Below are 12,158 nucleotides of genomic sequence, written 5' to 3'. Positions count from 1 at the left end.
ACAAGAAGCGACTGCCTATCTGACCTCCTCAACCCAGTTACCCGGGCAACCCGATACCCCTGGCTAGACTGGTGTCAGATTTACTGGCTTCTGACTACCCGTAACGACTGCCAAGGATGTTCAATGACAGCCGGGACCTACAGTTTAACGTGCCATCCGAAACACAGTCATTGGTGTCTAAGATATACTTAGAAAGTACATACAGACTTAGAAAAGTTGCATTGGTACTTGCCTGACCTGGGATCGAACCCGCGCCCTCATACTTGAGAGATTGGTCCTTTACCCACTAGGCCACCACGACTTTTCTTTTTTTTTTGGTGTTTTATATCAAACCTATTATAATTAAAGTGAAGAAAAATGGATTTCATATTGAGGAAGGCCAACGTATAACTGACTTATCAAACTTAAGAATTCAATCCAAATATCTATACATACTTTCGAAAAATATCTGAAACTGAAAAATAATTCAGTTATCGTACAAAGATAAAATTACTTCTCTCGTTCGTGTAAAACATTATATCATGTAATGTCAACATTGCAACATAGTTAGGTATAATACGTACTGAAATAATTATTGTGCAATACGTGGGGTATCTGAAATTTTCCCTAGTCTTTGATTAAGTTGATTTTGAAAGTCTGTAGAGACGTAGAGATTACTATGACTTAAAAAAAATGACGTTCTTAAGTTGACCTGTAAGTATGTTTGTGCGCGATTATCTCATTTGTGGTTGAACGATTGTGATGCAGTTTTGAGAAAAGTATTTTTCAGCCTTTTTTTGCTAAAAAGTTTTTTATAGTTCGGAAATAATCTATGTTAATATACCAAAGAGGAAATTTTTTTTTTGTTTGTTTGTTACCTCACTAAATTGCTGAGGAGATTTGAAAAATTCTTTCTGACTATGGAATAGCTAAGTAGTTTCCACGGGACTCGAGTGAAACCGTGGGAATCCGCTAGCTAGTGATTTATAAAGTCCACGTAATTTTTTCTTACAAGTATTGTTTTGAACGTATAAAATATTTACATTTCTTATGAGAATTATAAAATTGCTTTTTTCTTACGACTGTTGACATTTAAGATTCTGATGTTTTATAATTGGAATTCGTGAAATTATAAATTCTTGAGATAATTTAGTAAAGCGTTGAAACTATTCGTGGAATTCTTTTGTTTTAAATCGATTAATCATTATTTGATGATTAACTCCCTTTTATATTTGTGATACTGAATAAAATGAAGGGAAATATAGTTGTTTTTGTAAACACAGGCTTTGAATTTTATAAATAAACCGAGAAGGCTCGATCATTCTCAACCTCTGTTATTCCCAAATTTAATCTAAAAACAACGAAGAATATTCCCATATAAGTTTATAAAAATAATAAATAAAAAAAATATCCTTTTACTAGATACCAACACACTAATCATACATACTATTTCTTCCCAACTTTCAAAAATATTCAGATTTTCATTATCATGTAAATTACTGTTCAAAAATTTCCTTTAAAACATTCCGAGTTTTGCATTGACTCGATTTGTTTTTTTTATCAATTTTACCGTGGCTGCGCAAACGCCGATAGCGCTGCGGACGTCGCGCCTGTCACGTAGGCAGCCCTTAATAGCTGCGCCGAATGATCTACACTGATGACTTCGAGTTAATTGAATTATTGAGCATTTGTAAGATTGTGGAAAATCTAATAAGTTAGACAGGTATTAAAATACTGGGTATCTCAGAAAGAGTACACTGCAAACTTTTAGTCGCCCGATACTTTATTCGGACTCATAAATCAGTATGAATAGCAATACGCACAGTCCCAACTGTCGGCCGACTATTTAGTCTGCAGGTACTCTAAATATTTAGCTAATTATCAAGATGGCAGCAAGGTTTTCATCAGACATTAAAATAAGTTTTCTTTGCAGTTATAGCTCTGTATGTAAAATGGACCCTAAACTACAGATGAGGTACATTTTCTAAGTTGGAAAATTAAGAATGGTTTGGAGAAAATGTCTTTGGGCACCAATATGTCTACCTGGCGCTACTAAAGTGACTCCAATAGGGTAAAAGGATTGTTTGTTTATATGATAGTTATAAGCTTTCCCTTCTAGTAAATAGGGAAAATGATTGCGTGATCTTTATATCTGCAAACAAGGCGTGATATTACAATATTAAAAATAAACTTTCCCACGACCGACTCACTTATTTATCAGTGACAATTGTAATATGTTTTGGTCTGTTTCTTACAATGTGGTTTGACGTAAAATGTAATATATTTATCAGTAATACCACCTGATATTGTGTGATAGCTCGCGTGTTCAGATAAAGGATATTCTAGTTCGAAGTAGATTGCGTTTAAAGAGTTTTCAACATGATAATTTTGACTGATAGGTGTCTGTGTTATGTTGGATATAGGATGTAGGCAAAATGGTTGAACCCTTTGTAATCTCTGTGGGCTATGGAAATTGGATTTGTAAAGAAAACCATAACTTTATTACATAGAACCATAACTCAGCTACATAAGGAGGTAATCACTTAGGCCCAATTCAATAATTAAATTGTGCCTAAAAACCTATCCAAATCAAAGATCGACAAGAATCGCAAGTAAATTTTTCTGTAGTTTTATGATTCTTTCACGATATGTCATGAAGAATAAAAATTTACCCCTGGCTAATATTGCTCTTGCGTTACACACTACAGTTATATATTGTATTGTATATCTAAGAGAGCCTTTCACCCCGAGCTTGGAATATGACATGTAATAGAGAAAATGTGCGGTGTGATTTCTTCAAATCGTAATACACCTGTAAAAAATATAGCCTTATGAAGAGTTAAATTCTAACATGATTGCGTCATATCCCGTCAAAATTTCCGAAATCAATTGATTGATATACCCACTACTCTTACCTAGTTACTGGGTGTAGATCAGCGACAAACGACAATCGTTGGCGTGGTCCCATATCTGAGGATTAACGACTCTTGCAGGTAGGAGCGGTATCTCCCTTATCTGATAACGACTGTTGATGTATCGAGACACGTGACTTAAACCGAGGTTAAGTATGAGCTTAAAGAACCGAATTTTCATATATTAACACGTGCAAATGTAGCATTAAGGGTGATGATAAACTGATGGAGCTGTGGGATTGATTGAAAGAGTTACAGAAGCCCTGGTACACATAGGGCTTAAGAAGGAACATGTTGGGTTTTAGTCAGTAAGAGTCTGACACTCCCTCTAACTGCACCCACGGGAGTGGTGATATGATGTTTTCACAAGAAGGAAAAAAGATGACCACAAAAGAATAGTTGTTTGCAGAATTGGACAATATTATTGGTGGTTTTATTGACTAGGAATTCTAAATGGCAACTAAGACGATAATTGCACACAACTAACAAGCTTTTTGGTTGTAAGAATGTCACTACAAGCCTAGTCAAACCGAATTCTTACAAACAGTAATACCTACTAAGTAAAGGATTAGGTTTAGAATAGAAATTGTTAATGTTATTTTAAGAAATCATTTAAATACTACGCGTGATATTTTGATGTTTGATTGATGATATTGATATCCAAGTTATCTAATCTGTCAGTAGTCCAAAGGTGGAAGAGTGCATATGAAGATATTTTTCGTACCTAATGTCAAATTAAATACTTGAGTGATACCTACACCTTAAAGACGACAAAGTTTAGACTTATATATTTAATGATAGCTGATAAGGTAAGGACTTTTTTTTTTACTACGTCAAAAATCATCAAATGACCCCTCCCGCTGTGAGTTAGCAGCGGTGAGGGAGTGTCAGACTTTTACTGACTAAAAACCGTTATGTTTCGTCGTAGGCCGTTCATGTACCAGGGCCGCGGTAAGTCTTTCGAACAATCGAGATTGTTACCCATAAGGTAAGAGGTCGGGTCTTAATTATGATCTAAGCTTACGAAATATTTGAATTGAGCAGTTCAAATTAAAGAAAATGGAATTTCACTGCATCCTGTAAGTACTTTCCAAATTTTTCATGTCATTGTTCTTGTTGACTTTTTTTCTTGTTAAGTCATTATTGATAAACATTTTGACAACTATTGCCAGTCACTGAAGTTGTCATCCTGCATGGTTATATTAGTCATGCGCACGCTAGGTGTGCGTGATCTTCAAGGACGTTAATTTTCGAGGTTTTCTTGATAAAAACTTTCAGTGTAATAAGCAAAGCTTTTTAATTTGGTTATTAAGCTTTTATCCATAACTATTGTTACTTTTATTTATACGTCATATTTAGTTACTATTTCTAAAAGTTACTAGAATATACAAGACTGAAACCACTATAAAAAATCATCATATCATTTATCATCCTCCGAGCCTTTTTCCCGACTATATTGGGGTCGGCTTCCAGTCTAATCGGATGTAGCTCTGAGTACCAGTGCTTTACAAGATGCTTTACACTATCAAAAATCAAGTCATTTAAAAACATCAAATCACCGAAAAAGCTCAAAAATCTTGTCGCCTGAATGTCTCCCTAAAAAAACACACAACATAATTAATCATCAACCAGCAACGTGTAGGTATATCTGATTCCCACATAACTTCACATTTATCACCGTAAACATCACTACAGGGCGTTTCCCTGATAACGAAAAATGACAATCAGTATGCCTGATGCCTGTATAATCGGTCGTGTCATAATCAACGAAAAGACACGCGTTTAACACGCATCGCATGATTTGTGTCACGGTGTGTGCAGCTTGGGTTATCGGGATATTGGAGTTACCTGGTGCTGTGATGATGATCATGTATTGCCTAGTATTGAAACTATGTTGCTGGATTAAGTTAGTTTTAGAGGCTTTCATTACCTACTTTTCAGTCTGTTTCCTTGCCTCTTTTTCATTACCGGCTTAATGCAAGCAGCAACAAAATGTGATCAAATGATGTGTATTTTTTCCGCCCAGCTGCAGCACTAGTTTTTAAAACTGGGTAATACTATTGACTTTAAAAGCATCAGAAATACATATTAGTGGAATTGGATTGGAATAACAAAATATACGATGGTGCCTATTCTGGCTAGTGCCAATATAAGGCCCAAGGTGCAAATTGAATAAAAACTGTTTCTGAGTTAAAATTATCATACAAAAGACATTACTTATATTGTTTTATTTTCACTGAGCTGAAGTAAAATTGAGATGGACCCAGAAGTGATATGATACTATCTCTTTTTTAACCGACTTGCAAAAAAGGAGGATGTTCTCAATTCAATTTTATTCTTCCTTGCAGATATAAGTTCGTTCGTTTATATCTTACCTGTAGTATCAATTTTGGCAAGTTATATACACGATAGCAACTGCATCAGTGCTGACCTTTCCACCATCATGACGTCATTCCAAGATCAACGACCGCCATATTATTAACACCATAAAACAAAACACTAGAACATTCTGAAATTAATATTCACTATACAGTGGTACTTTTTATCACTATTAGTGGCATTTGAAGCTATCTGACCGAGGGTAAGTGTCACTTTATGTAAACAAGTTACAATATATAATATTTTCCATCACGCTTGGCTCGCATGATATCTTGCTATATAATATATAGTGCTTGTATATAAGTAATACTTAGTGCATGACGTGGGGTTCGATTACGACATATCAGTTGATATTGTAAGATAGGAATGTAATTCATTGAGTGTGTTTTGTTTTTTTGACGTTAATTATATGACATTATATAGGTATATTGTTTTTCGTGAAGAGTCTAACACTATCAAGGTTGTGGTAAATCCTTAGTATCCAGCCCAGTGTTAACTAACAGAAACTGACCTAAACTTTTAGTTTATTAGTAAAAAAAATCCTTCCAGCCATGAAAACCCCTAAATAACTTTTCCTCGATCAAGTTATTGTATTCAAAATCAGTTGCTTTAAAGTTGTTTTTGCAAATATTAAACCAAAAGTGATGTAGTCATTGGTAAAGACGCCCTTGTTATTTGCCTTTAAAATGCCAAATATACCACATGATGACTTAATTATTTATCATCACATAGTAATAAATTAATTCAAAACAGCGAACTTGCAGTATTTACTATTGATAAAGCTATAAATAGACATTTATAATGAGAGCACGTACTTCCTGCGTGTTAGGAGAAAACTGGAAGGTGATAAGACTTATCATTTTAATAGCTGTGTTTATTATTGAGATAGTGGCATGCTTGTTGGATTTCCCGATTTTTGAGAAATTATACATCTCCAGAGATTCTTAACCTTATTGGATTAAAGCTTTGGTTGCCATGGTTAAATGGTGGATTTCAATTTACCATCGGTGTAAAAGAGGTAGATACCTGTTTACAGAAAGTAACTTGAACTCCGGTTACTTCTTATATTCTTTTATTAAGTATTAAGAAGCCCTAATAAGTTTATCTATTTTTTATGGCTATTGGCGACTCTTTGGTGATGCTAGTCATCTATTTAAATTAGGCTGTAAAACAGCACTTTTTCAACGTCAAAAATATACACAGAAAGCCACGAAAATGCTCACCCTTCACCACTTCCGTTATGTTATTGCTGGGAAGAAGAAGTGGCGCAACAAACTCCCAGCGACACATGTTGGTCAGCCCTACTTCTTAAGGTAGTTGAAGAAAAAAGGAATAACGTTATTTATGTTACAGAAATTAAATGGGAGCAGCTATTACCCCACATACACAAGTACCTATCTATGGGGTTAGTTACCCCTTATCACCGGCACTCGAACGCCCCCATTAAAGCTAAATTAGGCTTTCTCTATTTATAGCTATGGTTACACGTATTTATAGTCTTGGCTCTATTTTTCTGGTCAAGTTACGCTTAGAGTATGTGTAGACTACAAATTTTTAGTCGGCCGATAGTTTGTTTGGGCTTATGAATCAGTATGAAGACGAATGGTCGGTCGTATTTGGTCGGTATCAGACCGACTAAGAACTTTATTTTCTTCAAAAAATATTTTTGCCCAACTCTCGGCCGACTGTTTAGTCTTCAGTATGCCTCTTAGTTACGGGACGCGTGAAGGGTTATTTTTGGGGGTGAAAATGGGTCAAATGTAGTCCGATATTGTACTACGTTTTGCGTGGGGGTTAAAAAAATGCTGTGGCCATCCATGTCCATGTCCATAATAAATAACGGAGATTTTTCGCGATGTTGGCTGTTTTTTATTCGAGTTTAATTGTGAAAAGGGAGGAATGGAATTGGTTGAAAAGTCTCCAATTCTTTGTTTGGAGAACTTGACCTTCCTGAATAATAATATTTTATGATTTCATTTTAGCGTGGGGTGTTATATTAGACATCAGTCGGTTCCCGTTGCTATGCAAGATGGTAAGGGAATTTCCTTACTATTGCTTCAAGTTAGTAACTTAATCATTTACGGATTCATTTAGGAATGTTAAACATAACTTGATGACTTACTACGCATGTCATTATCCAATCCATTCGTTGTTTTGCGATTAGAGATCGTTAGACACAATTTATATCAAGCTAATGTAAGGATCAGTTATTGAAATCTGTAGCTAATCCTTTTATTTTGTTCCATCTTTATTTATAATTAGCTCCAGCTCGCGGCTTCTCCTGCGTGGTGTGTTGATAAAAACTAGCATATGTGTTAATCCAGTGTATCACCCACCTACATACGATTCCAATAAATCGGTCCAGCCGTTTTTGCGTCAAAGAATAACAAATATACATCCATCCATACATCCTCATAAACTTTCACATTTAAAATATTAGGTACTAGGATTCATGACAAAAAGCATCGACTATCCTGTTAACACGTGTATTAACAGTAATCATAACTAACTTCTTCCTGCAAACATCGATTATAAAACCGCAGTTACCCAGCAGAGATAGAGTGCAAATGTCATGACCTCCTTGTCACGCCACAAATGACCAGTCGATAAGTCATCTTAGTGTATCAATAGGTATTACATAGTTACTTTAGGTACATAACACTAACGTGAGTGTTGAACGCTAATTATACAGTTATTGCTTATCTTGTTAATTAATGAGTGCGAAAATTAAGATTGAAGTTGTTAAAATTAATCTCCAAATATTGTTTATCGGTTTCTGAAAAACAATGCGGTTATTTATCAGTGTACTTACGAATTTAATGATACTCTTGGAAAACGTCATAAAGATCTATCTCACTTACATTTATAAAATGCAATCATAGTCGGTAAAAAGCTCTGGAACCTAATGACTATTCCAACATGAGTCAATTAATTCAAAATCAGGACGTTTAGCGAGACAAAAATTACTCATAATTAATTAGGTCATATGACACAGTTAGGTCCAATTCTGGTATGACTGTAGGCGTTCTCTTTAGTGGTCTGAGCTGGTCAACCTTTGAGTAACTACCAATAAACCTAAAAGGATTACTTCAAAGGTCAGACGGTTCTTGACATGGGAGGAATATCTTGACCTTTAACGTCACCTAGTTATCAGAACTTTATGTCCAAACCACCCACAAGATAGTTACACGGTCAATCCAATACCCCTGGGACTAGACTGCTTGTCAGACTTACTGGCTTCTGATTACCTATAACGACTGCCAAAATTGTACAAATGACAGCCGGGATCTACATTTTATCGTACCATACGAAACACGGAAGAACTCTTTATGAGAAGATGGTCACCTATCCACGGATCGACCGCGCCAAGCGTTGCTTAATCTTATGATCTCTCGATCCGCATGGCTTTGACTAAGCCAAAACATAGCAATTTTGTATAAATGGCTATCCTCCATAAACGTTCACTAAATACCATCACAATATACGCAGTTATCAATAAATTATATCATTTCAATAACAGACCGTTATCTGAACTAACTGGATCTGAAGTGTTATGTTTGCCGAACACTATCGGGACCCACTGTGGTAAATTATGCGTAATAATTCAGTCATTGGCTTTCGAGTTTCGTGACTATAGTGTTGTAAAAGCTATAATTAATTAGTTATTAGCATAAGTTTCTTATGTTTTTTCTTCTATTGACGTCATTGTTAGTTCTTGCCGTCTTTTAGAACATTGCTTAAAAAAGCCCAAGAGTATCTGCATACTTTAGAATAAACATGCGGTCGACAGTTGACCCGATGGTAACCAAACATTTTTTTAAATAAAAAATCTTAATTTAAATCAAAGCCATTTAAAAAAAGCAATCTTGACCAATTCAACTTTCAGTCGGTCTGATCGTTATGTGGATACTATCATTCATCTTCATAATGGTTTACGAGCCCAAATAAACTATCGGCTGACTAAAAGATTGCAGAGTGCGGTTACAATTGCTTAGGTAAATCATCAGAAAAAAAGGTAGCTCTCAGCTGTCAACTTAGCACGTGCACTACTTCGGTAGTATTTTCCGAAGGAAGACTACTTGCTTATTTGATTTATTAACATGTTTTGCATCTGTATACATTGGAGCTTTTGAGCTTTATACTATTTTGGGTTTGTCCAGACCACAAAGTTTTTCCAGTAGTTTCTGTCGTTGGATTTCCATGTTTCGGAAGGCACGGTCTAGTTGTCATTTGAACATCTTTGGCAAGCGTTACGGGTCGTCAGCTGCCAGGTGTCATAACCAGTCTTACCAAGGGGTATTGGGTTTCCCAGGTATGTGGAGGTCAGACAGGTAGTTGCCCCTTGTAAGGCAATAGTAAACAGCTGCATCCGATTAGGCTCGAAAACCCCATTGGGAAAAGGCTAGGCAGATGATGATGATTTTTTCCCGATTGGTCATCAAAAGTTGCTGACAAAAGCATCGTCTCCTTTATTGAAGATATTCAGAGTAATTTTTTGATATGATACATTTATCCCTGACTATAAATCAGACATGACGTTATAATTGTAAACATAGAGTTTTTAAAATAAGGTCAGACTGCTAGAAAAAAATAACCTTATCTTGTTTGACACTACCTTTAAGTTCAGTAGGGTCAGTTAAGGGTCGCGTACAAAATTACTGGAGACTGTTTTTGTTGCTAGTTTTTACTATGTTTTAAAAATAGAACAGACGTTGCTGGGGATTTTTTGTACTAGGTACCTACTTCTTTATATAGTTTTTAAGTCTCGAATGTAATTATGTCTAAAGCGCTTTAGATTAGATTCGGGTGTATGTGAAGGAAGTCTGGGAGAATATATCTCTAATCTAATCAGTTACAAATGCAGACTGGGAATTACCATAGATAATTTTTAAGGTGTAACCAGACTAATAGATTGACTGTCGTTCGATAGTATGGATCAAAGGTAGAATGGATTCATCAGCCCGATTAGCATGGTCGAAACTATCCATCCCCATCGACTTTCGACATTTTACCATCGATTCATAGAAGTTATCAATTTCGTGTCAGCAACCTCATGAAACAAATGAACCACTAAAACAGCAAACCCAACAAAGACAAAAGCCCCAGATGCGATCTAACGCAACGTACCTATTTTTACCTACTATCAGTGTTTTGCTCGTCGCTGGAGGCTTGCGGGCCACAGGTTAGGGGTTACGCCAGATATGCACCGGTTACAACCGGTTGAGGTGACGCGTCTGCCTATCTTAGTCTTTGCAATACTCGGTGCTGGTTTTCGTAGATTTTTGCGCAGTTGGGCGGGAATTTGACGGTGTTCTTATTTTGAATGAGGAAGACATGTTTAAAAAAAAGTTTGTGTTTTCTAGGAGAAGGTTTTCAGTTTTATAGATATACTAGCTTTTGCCCGCGGCTTCGCTCGCGTTAAGGAGTATTATTATTAATTAGGTATGGTTTTTGCGGCTTTACTTTTGTTTAGCGTGTGTAAAAAATTAGGGCCTACAAAACTTCTTTGTACACAATATTCTTTACTAATCTGTCATTAGGCGCTAAAACTATTAAGTTGTTGGGTGAACTTACTCGTGAGCAAGCGTAATAAATCTAATAGCGGTAGGCAGAACTTCTCAACATTTAGAAATAAACATTATTTTGTTCGTTCCATTACGTACTGATAGGTTCAAACTAATACATTTTACATCCTTCATCATCCCTTATTTTATCACCCGTGGGGGTTGAATGGGGGTTGAATTAATCAAAATCGTATTTAAGCGAATGTCATCATAAAATTCTGATTCGTCATCAGGACTTCTTCATAAAATCTAAGAAGATGTATACAAACTTTCACCCCTATTTTATCCCCTTAGGGATGGAATTTATCAAAATCCTTTCTTAAGGGTTGCCTACGCCATAGTAGCTTTATGCATGCAAAGTCTCAGTCCGATCGGTTTAAAATTGACACAGTTTCATACAAACTTTCATCCCCTATTTTATCCCCTTGGGGGTAGAATTGATCAAAATCCTTTCTTAGCGGATGCCTACGTCATAACATCTACCTGCATGCCAAATTTCAGCCCGATCCGTCCAGTGGTTTCAGCTGTGCGTTGATAGATCACTATGTCAGTCAGTCAGTCAGTCAGTCACCTTTGAGTTTTATATATTTAGATTTGTTTGTTGGATTACAAATACCTAACAAGAGTTTTGGGGTTGTTTCTTAAGAAAGTAACATATCTTTGATTAGATTTATTGATGTTAGGATTCTACCTCTAGAACTAAACTTTTACACTAAAAGTTTCCCTAAAAATGCATCTTTAATATTTAACATGGACATTAACGTTATGCCACACATCTAGCATTGTATTCGTCATATTCCAATCCTAGTTAATAATAAAGATATATTGTGAGAAATGACTTACTAAGTAGTTAATTACAATATACCAGTTCTTGCAATATCTTTGTATTTCTACAGCATGATATATCGCAATACGTCAGACTTTTTATACTGATTCTTCTTAGAATTACGTTTACATCACCTCAATTTCAACATTGCATCAGAAATATTTGTGAAAAATAAGCAGTATTTAGAATACGGACGCGATAGTTCTAGAGAAAATATTTAAACAATTTTTAAAACACAAAAAGAGCTGTGGCCCATGAGGGGATCGAACCCGCGACCTTCGCGTTATTAGCACGACGCTCTAACCAACTGAGCTAATGGGCCGATGGACAACGTCGTCGAAATTACCGACTACATCACTTGCGTGTATTCCACATGTTTTTTTATCAAGAGCATATTAAAAACTATTTCTCTCGAAACGCTTGAGAATAGAAAATACAAAAAAGCCATCACACTATTTTCTTTCAGACAAACAAAACCTTATTTTGTAAATCCTACAA

General features: G+C 35.7%; 1 non-coding gene across 1 annotated transcript; it reads right to left on the bottom strand.

Annotated features, from left to right (window-relative positions):
• Positions 1-11,908: 11,908 nt before the first annotated feature.
• Positions 11,909-11,982, bottom strand: Trnai-aau. Its single transcript has one exon. It is a non-coding gene; the product is annotated as a tRNA-Ile (tRNA).
• Between the last annotated feature and the right edge of the window lie 176 nt (positions 11,983-12,158).

The sequence above is a fragment of the Helicoverpa zea genome, chromosome 3 (genome assembly GCF_022581195.2).
Source record: "Helicoverpa zea isolate HzStark_Cry1AcR chromosome 3, ilHelZeax1.1, whole genome shotgun sequence".
NCBI classification, from domain to species: domain Eukaryota; kingdom Metazoa; phylum Arthropoda; class Insecta; order Lepidoptera; family Noctuidae; genus Helicoverpa; species Helicoverpa zea.
The sequence above is the reverse complement of the archived record's forward strand: the minus strand, read 5'-3'. Positions and strand labels throughout refer to the sequence as shown.